This window comes from Lytechinus variegatus, chromosome 8 (assembly GCF_018143015.1).
Source record: "Lytechinus variegatus isolate NC3 chromosome 8, Lvar_3.0, whole genome shotgun sequence".
Lineage (NCBI taxonomy): Eukaryota > Metazoa > Echinodermata > Echinoidea > Temnopleuroida > Toxopneustidae > Lytechinus > Lytechinus variegatus.
The window spans coordinates 21,240,383-21,255,417 of NC_054747.1; the positions used below are offsets into that span (position 1 = coordinate 21,240,383).

The following is a 15,035-nucleotide window of genomic DNA, read 5'->3' on the forward strand; positions in this document are numbered from 1 at the left end:
AACATTGCGTGTTCGTTCAAGCATGAACGAAGCTAAATTATTTTAATGGCATTTGAAGAATAAGACCCCAGAGCACGTGTTGACACCAAAATATAAAGATCATGATTTGTAACAAATATTTTATAGACTTTTCAAATCTGTCTCGGTTTTTTTTATACGCACTGTACATATACAGTTCGTCCCACAAAAAACGAAACCGAGATTTATCGATGATTTATTATAACTTAATCACAAAAAAATAGACAAATGACCTACCATCTGAAAGCTTAGAATCTCCTCTTTCATCCACAATTACTTATTTCTCATGCACGCATAAGTGAGCAAAAACAATTTGAAAAGGGGATACCAAAAGGTTACTTGGCGGACCATTTTTCTGGGTTTTAAGAAGTTAACCATACACTGTTAGAAAAAATAGAAGAAGTTCCTGCAGCAGAGTCTCGAGAACACCTGTAATCTTACTGAATTGCGTAATCTTACAGGAAATTGGTATTTGATGTATGGAATCTTACAAATTTCCTTGAATAAAACACCCTTTTCCCCCTGTAACAGAACAGACCTGTTCTGTTAAATTGCAGAAAAATACTTGTTTTATGAATTTACAGAATGATTATTACGCAATTCGGTAAGATTACAGGTGTTCTCGAGACTCTGCTGCAGGAACTTCTTTTATTTTTTCCAACAGTGTATTCTCAAAAAGTTCAATATGTGCTTTTTAATTTGATACCTCAAGTACAGAAATTGGTCAAGAAATAAAAAAGTTCTGGTTATTTGAAATAAGGCTTGAAATTCGATGGTTTCATAAAATGAAGAGGTTTTACGGGCTAGCGTTCAAACTCGCTCGACACTCCGTTTTGTCGACGATCAGCCATGCTTAAAGTTGAATTAAAAAGGGGGTGATTTTCCATAAATATGGGTTCCACACACAATATATAGTATGTATCAGTTGTTTAAACAGATAGCATGTATGAAAAATCCTCTGCCTTCTCGATATTTTGCTGTGAAAGTCTTTGAAATTAGCCACCTGTCAGAGCCCGAGAGACGAGTGTACAGAAAAATTTCTCGGAGTGTGACGTCACCGGGGGGGGGGGGGTAAGTATAAGAGGTGCCCGAATGTAAAACAGAAATGCTATGCAGAGAGGGAAAGATGATTTTATATATTTTTTTCAAAGCAACTCAAATGGCAAACAAATAGAACTGATACGTACAAATCTTTACTTTTCCTGTATAAAAAACAGTATGAATATCTATCATGAACTCTTAAATCTTGATTTAAGATTGCAAACAGTGAGTTACTGAATGATATTTCACCATTTCTCATTTATTTTATTACGATGTTCCATCACGTGAGTCGCTGGAAAATAATTCCGGCGGCTTGCTCAGCTCTGAGCGCGCTGCACGCCTATACAATACAGACAACACCCAGGCATTGAGTGTACTGAATATGTAGTGGTTTGGTATGTCGACCCTCAGTCGGGGGGGGGGGGCACTCAGTATATAATGCATAGTGGGTATGTGCCGCGGAGGGGACCCCCATTTTAACACTCAAATTTCCGTTCCAAGGCATAGCATTTTTGCCTTGTTGAGAAAAAGAACAAAGAAAGCCGCTCCAAGGCATAGCATTTTCTTCTTATCGAGAAAAAAAAGAGAGAAATCCGCTCCAAAGCTTCGCATACTTTTCGTTACGCCGCTCCGATCGCATTGAATGAGCCGCAATTTTGGTGAAAAGCGGCCGCAGAGCTCCCCCGGCGGAAGCTACGCTACCCTGATAGCAGACATGGTCATAATCACGTGATAATTACGTCGTATTCTCGGCATACTGGTCGTAGACAATAAATATGACGTCTTTATGACGTAATTGCGACCATTTTTAACGCCGAGTTTATCTTGCATTTTTATTTGACCAGATTATGACGTGATAATGACGTCATTAATTCACCAGTCAATGACGAGAAAATTTTAAATTTTGCATGACCAGAATATGATGTGATTATGACGTCATTTATTGACAAATCAACGACTAGTCTATCCACATTTTACATGACCAGATTTTGACGTGATTATGACGTCATCAATCGACCATTCAATGACAAGTAAAATTTACAGTTTTGCATGACCAGAATATGACCTAAATATGACGTCATATATTGACAAATCAAAGACGAATATATTACAATTTTATATGACCAGATAATGATGTGATTATGACGTAATTAATCAACCAGTCACGAGTAAATTTACTATTTTGCATGACCAAAATATACAACGTGATTATAATAATAATATGCAACATTTATATAGCGCTTAATACAAATGTTTCTAAGCGCTGCATACCATTACCCCGGCTTTAGCACGGCTACCCTGATCGGGCGCATCGAGCATTCCAAGGAATTTCTTCCTACCGGGTACCCATTTACTACACCTGGGTCGAGAGTGGCAATTGTAGATAAACGCCTTGCCAAAGGACGTGCTGCGGTGGGATTTGAACCCCGGTCCTTGTGGTTCACAGTCCGCAGACTTATCCACTGAGCCACAACACCTTCACGACGAGTGCATTTACAATTTTATATGACCTCATTATGAAAACATTTATATATATATATATACAACCATAGGCAGCGAAAGCGCGGGGGGGACAGAGGGGGGGGACGTTCCCCCCTTCTAATTTGTTTGTTGATATAATAACCTTTTTTTGCTTGTCTACTTTGTTTCCTGCATGCATCCCCCTTAATTCACGTGGGCCCCCACCCCTCCCTGAAATGTTTGTGTCCCCCCCTCCTTAAAATTTAGGTTGATAACCCCCCTTTTTTTTGCTTGTCAAATATTTTTGGTAATCCACTCCCCTAAATTCAAATGTCTATTTTCTTGCCTGCGTCCATCCCTAAATTTCAGATGGACCATGCATCCCAAAATTTCAGATGGACCCCCCCCTAAATTTTGTTGGCTTCCGCCGCCAATGCATACTACAAATACGTTTTCAAAATGTTCCCTTTATTTTTCTCCCGGTGTTTTCTTTAGCCTAAATGTTTAAAGGTTCTGTAGGTCGCCCGGGTAGGTCGTCGTCGAAAATTGATATTTCATTTGACACTTCAACCAAAACATGTTTCGAATGAAGACTAAATGCCAAGTCCGATCGTCAGCAGAGCGCGCACGTGATTCGTGTATTTGAAAATGCAACCGTTAATGAACGAAGTCGAGTCAAAGTGCTGGATCGTGCAATCGACGTCCGTAATAACTTGTTCTCAATTGACTGCCTGCCCTTTTTTGACATGTCAAGACACTTCAGGGTAAGCATTTACATGTATACTAATATTCTATATATGTCTAATTTAGCTGGAGTATCAGTAGAAATCAGAATAACCTATCACTGATGAAGTTATTTCAACCTGCGGTATCGTGCGTGCCGGCGTACCGCACGGTACGGTACGTGAAGTCGAACCCTAGAGTTGTGGCGATGACAACGGCTCTCGAGCCGTGGCGTTTGCTGTTTTGACTGTGAACATGTAAAAACTTTTTCTTTGCTTTCATCTTTAAAACCAATCATCAAACGTTGAAATACATTATTATGACTTCTTAAATTTGATCTCAAAGAATAATTTTAGACCCTATTCTCTAATTTGTATGGTGTGGACGTTGTCAGCCGGCAGCCATGGCATGGTGGTGGTGCTCTGCACAGTGCCCTTTCCTTGCCTTTTTCATAGGCCTAAGGCTTTGGCTTGGCCTACATTACATGTACCTTCAATTCAAGTGATGTCCGTGCAGGCTCCACTTAACCACCGCTACACTGCGCTCCACCTACCCGAACCTCAACTCGGTGAACTTGTAATTCGGATACTCCGAGTTTCAAAGGTGGGAAAAATAAAATGAATAGGCCTCATTGTAAAAATTACCCCCCCCCCCCAACCAACAATGCATTAAAGTTTAAGGCGCTAATGCAGTTTCGCACCGGCCGATTACCAGCACACCTAATCACCAATACATGCAATACTTGTTACCAAATGTCATGACAAGTCTCTCAGTCACATTTCGATGTCAATACATCCACCACTTTTCAAAATATTGTGATCGGGAATGGCTGTATTTCATCTTCGATCTCAACGTCGTTGATCGACATCGCTTCGCGGATCGCTTGGATTCACCGTGCACCGTAATGTTAATATGAACTGAAGTTAGCAACCAAATCATGCGAGAATGTGGCGAACAAACTGCCAGCATGCCGCATGCGAATCTATGCTCGCATGATTTGGTTGCTAACTTCAGTTCATATCAACATTACATTGCACGGAAGTTAGCAACCAAATCATGCGAGCATAGATTCGCATGCGGCATGCTGGCAGTTTGTTCGCCACATTCTCGCATGATTTGGTTGCTAACTTCAGTTCATATCAACATTACGGTGCACAGTGAATCCAAGCGATCTGCGAAGCGATGTCTACGCCGTGTCGCTTCGCGGATCGCTTGGATTCACCGTGCGCCGTAATGTTGATATGAACGGAAGTTAGCAACCAAATCATGCGAACATAGATTCGCATGCGGCATGCTGGCAGTTTGTTCGCCACATTCTCGCATGATTTGGTTGCTAACTTCAGTTCATATCAACATTACGGTGCACGGTGAATCCAAGCGATCTGCGAAGCGATGTCTACGCCGTGTCGATCAACGACGTTGAGATCGAAGCCGAAATACAGCCATTCCCGATCAAGATATTTTGAAAAGTGGTGGATAAATTGACCTCGAAATGTGACTGAGAGACTTGTCATGACATTTGGGAACAAATATTGGTGATGAGGTATGCTGGTAACTGGCCGGTGCGAAACTGCATTAGCGCCAAGTTTAATTTCTTACTTTTGACTTAGACTTGGTCTTAGTCAGAGCCAAGGTACTTAGTACATAATGTGTGGTGGGTATGTGCCGCAGTGGGGACCCCCTTTTTTACACTCAAATTTCCATTCCAAGGCATAGCATTTTGTATTATTGAGGTAACCGGAGGATTAGAGCAAGAAATCTAGCTTTTATTTATTGTTGATGTCTTTTGGGGGATATTTTTTACAATAAATATGCATTTTTCCCCACCTTTGCCACTCAGAGTATCTGAACGAGTTCACCGACTTGGAAGTTCGGGGAAGTGGAGCGGTAATGAAGAGGAGAAAAGCCTGCTCGAACATCACTTGAGGTAGGCTTGGCCTTGCTTATAAATGTAATTGTACATAGACCCTATTCAGAAGAGATGTGTTTTTTCTAAAAAATAATCCCTGTCTGAAAATTGGTAGTGATGGACACTAACCAAAAGTGGCAAATTATATATTAATTTACTATGATTAGAAAATATCTCAAACCAAAATATCGCTTCCATCTTTTCCAAACACCTTTGAATTTTGCCGCCCGATTTTGAAGGTGTCCTTATAGCTACTACACACTCGATTTATCATGCAATTTTTTTTTCTTGTTCCTCAGTTCTCAGTTTTTAAAGCATTTTCTATTGTTGGAAAAAAATAAATGAAGGTGCATACACCTAAAAAACTGCATTTTTTGTTTTCTCTACAATTTGAAATTTTATGTACAAAATATTAATACTAAAGGAGTCGTTTGTCACACTATCGTCACGAAGATTGTGCATTTGCCATTGAAATTGCATGTGCAATGAGTGGTGAGTACCTGAAGCTTTAGGACATGTATACCTCGATAGACTAAATAAATAATCATTTCAATTTCAGTGACATCATCTGGGACAGTTGGAACAACTCTACGCTCCACATTTAATTCAGTGTCAATCCTGATTTCATCAACATGGACTGATGGAACAAAAGTCATGTAAATATGGTGTTTTGTGTAGTGGTGAGTACAATTATCACTTTTGGAAGGGATTTTTTTACATGACTATGAGCTCCATGTTTGATTCAGTTTAATTGTTCCAAAGTTAAAATGAGAATGAAGGAAAGTTATGTAATCATTGACAGTGACTGATACTCCAACATTATTCCTGTAGATTAACCCTAAATCTCCTGGGGAAGATCTCAGCCACGGATTGCGCTATCACAATGAAAATTTGCATGATGGTAGAGAGTGACATTTCCAATGCAGTTGCATTGGTAAATTTCACTGAATTCTTTTATTTTTATTTTGTAGGAATTAATTTTCTAATTTATTCATGAAACTTATGTATTTTATTCATGAAATCATACTTTTTGCTCTGATTCACTAAATAAAGCTCACAGAATGCTATTTTTGGTGAAATATTCTTTATAGCATTCCTAACAATTGTGAATGAAAAAATCCTGGTGCCAAGACCGATTTCTTATGTATTTTATTGCTTTTTTAATTTCTTATGTATTTTTTTTTAAACAAGGCAAAATTAATAATGTTTAATTAGTAAAAGTAGAAATAATGATACGTTTCTGAATTTTTGCTAAATACCCGGTACACTATTTGCATTGGATTTGTACATGAAAAATACACTTACATTTTGACGTGTAATGTCGTAACCGCGCACCCGGGTGTCACAAATTTGGTCTCATTATTTTTGCGCAGCAGATATCGCAAAAATTGTCGAGGGGGGGGGGCATTATGTCCCTCCCCTGGCAGAATTAGGGTTAATGAAAAATTTCAAAAGACTGTAGTTTAATAAATTTTTCTCTGAAATTATGCATAAAATGATGCAAAAGTGACATCTTAACAATGATAAGAGTATTGTTTGTTTTTGCAACTTAGACAATTTTTATGATGCGAATTAGACATCTAAACAATGATAAGAATAAGAGTATTGTTTGCTTTTGCAAAGACAATGACAATGATTTTATTGGACCATGTTACACTCTTTCGGGGATTAGGGACACTATCAAAACGACATTACACATCAATTATGCAATTTTACATATGTAACTAATTAAAAAGATTAAATCCACATCTGGCGTAAAAGATTTTCATTGGATGAATGAGATGAGACTGCTGCATTTTATTTACAGCCTTTCTCATTGGATGTTGCTTCACAAATGGGTGTGTCTTAGAGAGATAATAAAATGAAGATGAAATTATCTCTCTAAGACACACCCATTTGTGTCTTAGAGAGATAATAAAATGAAGATGAAATTGTTCTTAGAAGAATATAAATTCAAAGGGATTTTAAGGGATTCTTTTTTCAGAGATGAAATGGATCTCAAAATACTACCCCTGTTCCCTTCTATGAGTTTTTCCTTTAATTGAATATTGATTCAAATTGTCTTTATTGCACTCTTGCGCTCCTTTTTTTATAGTGAAATATCTCTTCTGCAGTGTCCCCTCTTTCACCTCTTATTAAGTGCCCCATTTATGCCCTCATTTATTTTTTTTCTACTTCTAAATGTTTAGACTGGTAAACAAAGGTGAATGCAATTAGCACCCTTTCATTTTTACATATTTCATATAACAGAATATAAAAGTTTTCAGCTGAGCGATTGGAATAAAATAAACTGAATAAGCAAATGTCCTCCCTCACCTGATGTTGATATTCATATCAATGGATATTGATATCGATAGTGATAATGTAGATCACTGACTTTTGGCAATATGCGATAAAAAGAATTGATAATTGAAACCATTAAGTTTTGCATGCAGATGAAATAGTTTGGCTATGTTTGTTATAAGTTTCTCAATACCCCCCTTTTATTTTTTTACAGGTGTCACAAGATAAAGTACTTCCTTGATGAGTTCAGAGATGGATGATCAATCAAACATAGAATATGGTTTCTAGCAACCCTGCAGGTATCCTTCATACGCCAATGAGAGTGCATAAAGCTTGCACATATTATAAACGGTATCTGTGCTATCCCCAATATATAACATTAGACCAATTACATTGCCAAATTACAATGGAGCCTATCAAAGAAAAGGTAGACTCCAGCAAAACGTAATTTGAATATTAAAATAGAGAAAAACCAAAGAAGCACTGATAATTTCATCAAAATCTGACTTAGATAAGAAGGTTGTGAAATTTTGAGTTTAAAAAAACATTAATATGCAAAACACAGGTCAAATGAGGATCAAAGACGTTCTTTTGTATTTTATCATATGAAACATAGAATAGATCCATTGTCTTTGGCAGAGAGTAATTGGTCTACCGGTAATCTTATACTTAGGGGGATAATAATTTAAGAGATGCTTTACATAGGAATAAGTAATTATGTAGTACAATACATTTTTCAGGAGCAACTTGGTCTGCTCATCATTAGAGTGCAGTGGGCTGATTCATAAATCTGTTAATAAGTTAAGATTGATTTTAAGAACGACTAGTGAACCTTTCCTTTGTGCTAATTGAGTATTAACCCTATTACTGGGCTATTTCAACACCTAAGAAGACTGGTGGGGCCTGATTCAGCCCCCCCCCCTTATGATCTCGGTCGTCCATCGCGCGATCGCGACGGAAATTGGCACGCGCGTTACCCATGGCATTATCTACAAAATTTCAATATATATATAATTCTGTGAAAAATCTCATTGCTCATTAATTTGCCAATATATGCGTAAAATCATAAGTTTGCTCTAATTAATAAAATAATGCCCCTAAAATGCTACTTTTTGTTTCACATAATCTAGATAGGCATCTGATCAAATTTATTTTTTAAAAATTTCAACATCACATTTATTTTCTTAAGCATTCTATTGTTTTCTAAATTTCTTATGTATTTCTCTGCTTTTCGACTTTTTGTTTTTTATTGCTTTTTCAATGGAAATTGTCAGGGACTTCATTTTGACAATAAAAAAGATAAATTTAATTGATTTTAAGCAGTAAATGGAAAAATTATACAATTTATGAATTTTGACTAAAAATACTATTTGCATTGGATTTGTACACAAATTCACGTTTTTGAGTTATTTTGGGTCTGCATGCACTTGCAAAATGATGGGTCGTTCGCACTGATCCTTATTGTAACATACTTTAAAGGAGAAGTCCACGCCAACAAAAAGTTGATTTCACTTAAAGGAGAATGAAACCATTGGAACAAGATAGCTTGTGTGAAAACAGAAAATCAAAGAAACAGATCAACAAAAGTTTGAGAAAAATCGGACAAATAATGAGAAAGTTATGAGCATTTGAGTATTGCGATCACTAATGCTATGGAGATAGCAAGTTGGCAATGCGACAAAGATGTGTGATGTCACTTGTGAACAACTCTCCCCATTACTTTAGTATATATTTCACTTGAATTGCCTCTTTTATCACATCTATCCATAGATCATGTGTTCTTTCTACATGAGGGCATGTAATACATATTTTTTAAGAATACATCATGGATAAAGAGTTTGTATCATCATAAGAAAAAGCAAAAAGAGACATTTTGAGGGTATTTTATAGTCCACCAAAGGGAAAGTTGTTCATCAGTGACATCACACATCCTTGTCGCATTGCCAATGGGAGGATCTCCATAGCATTAGTGATTGCAATATTTAAATGCTCATAACTTTCTCATTATTTGTCCGATTTTTCTCAAACTTTCTTTATTCTTATTCTTTGATTTTTCTGTTTCTACACAAGCCTATTTGTTCCAAAGGTTATATTCCCCTTTAAAAGAGAAAATTTATTTTATGTGGTATTTGATTTACTCATTTTAGTTAAATTTTGATACTTGTAAGCAATTATTTCTTATATATCAGCATTATATTCACGCAGTACAACTCATGCTACACAATATCGAGAAATATTTTAACTGGGTCAGGCTCTGGTGTCAGGAATTTCACTCATGTATGCAAGTGAAGTATTCACCTTAAACTTGGGTGTTTTTCATTATTATGTATATATGGAAAACTGCTGTTACCAAGGTGAAACTTTTAAGCGACAATCACAAACCATACTTAGTTAAAATGAATACATGTTGCTTACATCCAGATATATTATTTTCACAGACATATTGTTCAGGGTAAGCCATTTCTTGTTTAAAATAAGGTACTTGGAAGCCATATTTCTTGGACATCAGTATTGTATTTACCTTAATATCTCAGACTCTACATGGGTTTATCAGTCTAACACTATCATTTGGTTTACCATCAGTTCGTCCACCCACCATTTTTTTCTGAATAACCAATTGGTTTAATTGCCATACCATTTGGTCTAATTGGACTAAGTGTAATAAGTGTGAATCGGAGAAAATGAAGGAAAAGAAAATTGGTATTAGACCAACTGGTTATGAGATGAAATGGTCATAGACAAGCTGGTGATTAGAAGATTATTGGACCAAATGGTTGTTAGATATTTCGTTGATGGACCAATTGTCATTTGACTAAATGAGGTAGGCCACGATCACAGTGGACGAGTTGGCAATAGATGAATAGGCAATTTATCCAAATTGTATCTCTGTATTTGTTAACAGACATTGTAACTGGTTTCATAGTTCTTTGACCAGACACGGAATGGGGGGGGGGGGGTGCCAATTCTGAAAGTCAAATTACCTTTTTTTAGCTTGTCAAACTTTTGGGAAAGCAATCCGCACCCTGTAAGAGTAAAATCCAACTTGTTGTATTTACAAGAATACACCACACACTGTATTCTTAAAGGAAAAAAGTTTTGTTACGCGATTTCTTGAATTTATTAATAAAATATTTGTAACTGAGTTCATAATTGAAATGTGTATTTGATTTATCGTTTAATGTGTGTGACTGTGTGTATGGTGTTTGTGTTTTGTCTGTTCTTGACAAGTCTTGGACCTACAGTCAATCTTGCAATCGTAAAAATATTGGAACTGATCAACCCATGATTTGATTTCTTTAATATTTTGAACTAAGCTAGGTTAACTGTACGTTCGAGTTGTGTTTTCATGTACAATTTCATATGTAAATCATTATCACGTCAAAATAAGTCAAAATTCCGTCATTATGACATCGTAGTCGACTATTAAAGACCTTAAAATCATGTCCAGATGACGTCTAATACTGGTCATAAATATGTTATAAAGTGACTATTAATTACGTCATAATCACGTCATAAAGATGTCATAAGTGACCATTAATGACATAATAATCACGTCAATATACGACGTCATTCTGACGTATAATACTGGTAATAAATACGTTATAAAGACGTCATAAAGACGTTGTAAGTAACCATTAATGACGTAATAATCAAGTCATAAAGACGTGTAATACTGGTCAGGAATATGGCGTAAAAACGTCATAAAGACGTCGTATTGGACTTATTAAGACGTCATAATCACGTCATTTTACGACGTTGATATGACGACGTGCGTTGGTGCAAATTCTTGACTTTAAGACGTCTTTTTACGACGTCAAAACGACGTGATACTCGTCGTAAAATAACGTCAATATGACGTCTTTTTACCCAGTTTTTGCTATCAGGGTAGCTGCATCATGCACAAATGACCGTTCCATAGGGATGCATACGCACTCACACGCTGGTGATCCGTTCCAAGGACCCGCGTTTTCACGAACATTTGTCGTTCCGAAGCCCGTTCCGAGGACCCTCCTAATTACAATAAGCCCGCTCCAAGGTCCCCGTTTTTTGTCTCGCCCGCGGCACACCCCCACCACTTTTTTGGTCAAATGCCCCCCCCCCCCCCCCCCATGCAGCAATCCCGTGGCGTCTCTTTCTTCTTTCCTTTTGTCTTAGATTCTATTCTTATATCCTCTGGATCATTTCCACTCATAGCTCATTCTACAGAACAATCTTGAATCAAACATACTATTCTTCTCGGCCTTCCGAGTTGTTTTCTATATCTAATTACGCTAGGGGTCAACCGGGGGGGGGGGGGGGGGCGAATTTTTTTTCCGTACTTCAATGCGCAATAAACCCATGTGCGCATGCGTTTGGCCAAATTTGTACTTAGCCTTGTTCTCAAATTTAGCGCACACGGCGTAGTCTTTGCACACAGACTCTATTTGCTAGTATGACGAGCCCACGTGGAATTATACCAATTGCAATTAGCTTCAATTATATAAAAAAATTAACTTGCGATACGTGATATTTCTGAGATGAAACAAAATCATATATTTTCATTCAAATCGAGATTCATGATAAAAATATGAACAGATGATATCGGAATAAAAATACTTGTTTCTTTTAATGAGGATATTTAAACGTTTCATTAATTCAAATAATACTCACCAAACCTGTCACAGCGAAAATAAATTTAGTTGTTTTATAAGATATCCATTATTTTAATCATGCATTTTTTTCATTCATATTTTTGCAATGGAAAATTGTCTGAAGTTTGCATGCATAATTTTCGTCATTGATTGCAAACGTCATTATTATCATTCATTCTGTTGATATAATGTTTTGGGGAAAAAATCAGTAGACGACGAAGAACATGGAAAATGAAAATCATTAAAGAGAAAAAAAGACGCAGTTGATTAGATTAGACCTCTCAACACTTGTGCTCTAGACAAGGATACATCCAGGGAAGGACCTGACTGTCATTCTAATTGGCATCCCTTATCAAACTTGTTTGTGCTTGTAAAAAAAAGAACTATAAGGGGGAGGGAGAAACTCTCCGTGAGTGGTAATAAACTTTATTTATGACTTGTCATTTTTTTTTTGGGGTGGGGCAAAAATCCAGAATTTGCCCTGCCACTCTGTACTCGTCTAATCTTATTTTCTGACGATTCAATATAGTCGAATTATTTAAATTAGTTTTACCGACCCCAGCTTTTTGTGGTATATATATCATGCCTATGTATTTTCACCATTTCTTAAATATCGGAATCAGGAACCCAAATTATTATATTTGTTAACAAAATTAATAAAAAATATCAAAATCTAAACACATAAAATGGTGAAATTAAATCAACATCACTGAAACCCGACAGAACAAGATTATATTGGCTTGTGATACAAGAGATGACAATGATTACAATGTCAAAATAAAACTAACCAGCAAATTCATTAAATCTTCAGACGACTATACCAGGATTATTCTACTAAAATGAAGACCACGGATTTTTTTTCAGTTCATAGAGTCATAAGATACAGGCGGAAGCTGAAACTGTGTATCTCCCAGCAGTATCGATCATACTTTACACGAGTGTCATATTTTGCTAAAGTTGGAAAATAAACTGAACTGAACAGTGTATGGTATATGGCCACAATACGGGGTTTAATTGAATAATATAAAACAATAAAAATGTTTTATATGTTCTATCACATAGGCCCATTAATAATCATGTAAACCACTCAAGTGTCTGGTTGAAATATATTTCCAATACAGCGAACTTGCACGGTCTGAATAATAAAGTCTGCCTGTAGACATTAGGGTCTGAATCATACAACTATGCAGACCCGTATAGCACCACATAATTCCATGTGGGCTCGTCATACTAGCAAATAGAGTCTGTGTGCAAAGACTACGCCGTGTGCGCTAAATTTGAGAATGAGGCGAAGTACAAATTGGGCAAATTCCAAACGCATGTGCACATTTTTAAGTCTTTTGTTACCGTGCGATAGCTTTTGTGCGAAACCGGTGAAAACACGTTTATTTAATGGAATTATTGAAATAAAAGCATTGTTTCGAAGAATCATAACTTCTTTACTTCTTGACCATTTTCTGTGATTAAGGTATCAACCAAAAGAGCAGATATTGAACTTTTTAGTCATGTGATTTTCTTTTTGAAATTCAGATACCCCCTGCTAAATGACTTTTTAGCATTCTTTCTTCGAATTGTATTTGCTCACTCATACGTGAAGGAGAAATAATCTAAGTAGAATCAGATGAAAGAGGAGATTCTCAGCCTTAAATTGATAGATAGTTTGTCTATTGTATTTTTGATTAAGTTATGATAAATCTTCGCTAAATCTCGGTTCATTTTTTCTGGGACGCACTGTACATGCATATAAAGGATTTGAGCACGTGAATCTCAATCCCCTCTCATGTATAGAATAGTAAGAGAAACTTAAAAATACAAATGAGATGTCAATGATGTACGCAAGGTCGGAGATTCGTGAACAAATCTCGATTCAATTTCATGTTCAACTTGGTTTTTAAATTTACTCTTTATTTTTTTCTTGCTCATCTTGCCGTAAACAATTCAAAACTTATTTCTTGTCAAAATGAAGAGGGCAAGTTGAATAGTATTATGGTTTGACTAAGAGATCATAATTTGTTTGGTTTTGTTGACAAAACAGATGGGAGAGATCATACATCGTTTGGCTATGTTGACAAAACAGATGGGAATCCCGGTTTCATTTATTGTGAGATGCACTACATATTCGAATTTATTGGAAGGTTTCTTTCCGATAATTTGAATCGTTCCTGTAGATTCATAATTACGATCAGAAAAACAGTGTAGGTCTGTTTGCAGTAGTCATTCTGGTGGTTATATTTAAAGTATATAAAATGCGTCCCACAAAAAACGAGCCGAGATTTATCGATGATTTATAACAACTTAATCACAAATACAGTAGACAAATGACCTACCATTGCAAGGCTTAGAATCTCTTTCATCTGAAATTACTTAGATCATTTTTCAATGAGAGCTGCGCTGAGGGGGCATAGAGTAATCCCCTTTGTGGTTGTTAACGTGAACGATAATGGGCGGGTGGCATGATCCTAATTACACAGAAGCGGATCTAGGGGGGGGGGGGAGTTGGGGGCGTTGCAACCCCCCCCCAAAAAAAAAAAATAATAATAATAAAATAAAAAATAAAAAAAATCCGGGGACCATTTTTTTAAATCTTATTTTTTTTTAACTTGTAATTTTATTTTATTCTATTTCTATGTATTTGCCAGTGAGTATCAGTGACAAGCTTTTCATAATAAAAGTATTAGGCTAACAGTGCTTATTCCAAGGTCCCCAATTCTTTGCATCTGTGTTATTCACTGGCCTTACATTGCAGGAAAATGCAACTACATTTTACAAATTTTCATGGGGGTTAATTTGGCAACGACCTCTATACCAAAAATAGTGGTGGTTTAGATGCAAGAAAACGCCATTTTCACACACAGATTTTCAAAAATTGTCCCTAATGTTGGAGGGGGACACCCCCCTCCAACACCCTCCCCCCTCGCTCGCTCCGCTCGCTTGGACTCGGTCGCTCCGCTCCTCGCATACCACCCTAA

At 36.7% G+C, this 15,035-nt stretch overlaps 1 long non-coding RNA gene across 2 annotated transcripts; it reads left to right on the forward strand.

The window, feature by feature from the left end:
- Positions 1-2,984: 2,984 nt before the first annotated feature.
- LOC121420148 lies at positions 2,985-7,847 on the forward strand. Of its 2 annotated transcripts, XR_005970707.1 has the most exons (4): positions 2,985-3,284; positions 5,084-5,170; positions 5,712-5,832; positions 7,650-7,847. It is a non-coding gene; the product is annotated as an uncharacterized LOC121420148 (long non-coding RNA). The 2 variants fall into 2 exon arrangements; XR_005970708.1 differs by lacking the exon at positions 5,084-5,170 and having other exon boundaries at positions 2,991-3,284.
- Positions 7,848-15,035: the final 7,188 nt, after the last annotated feature.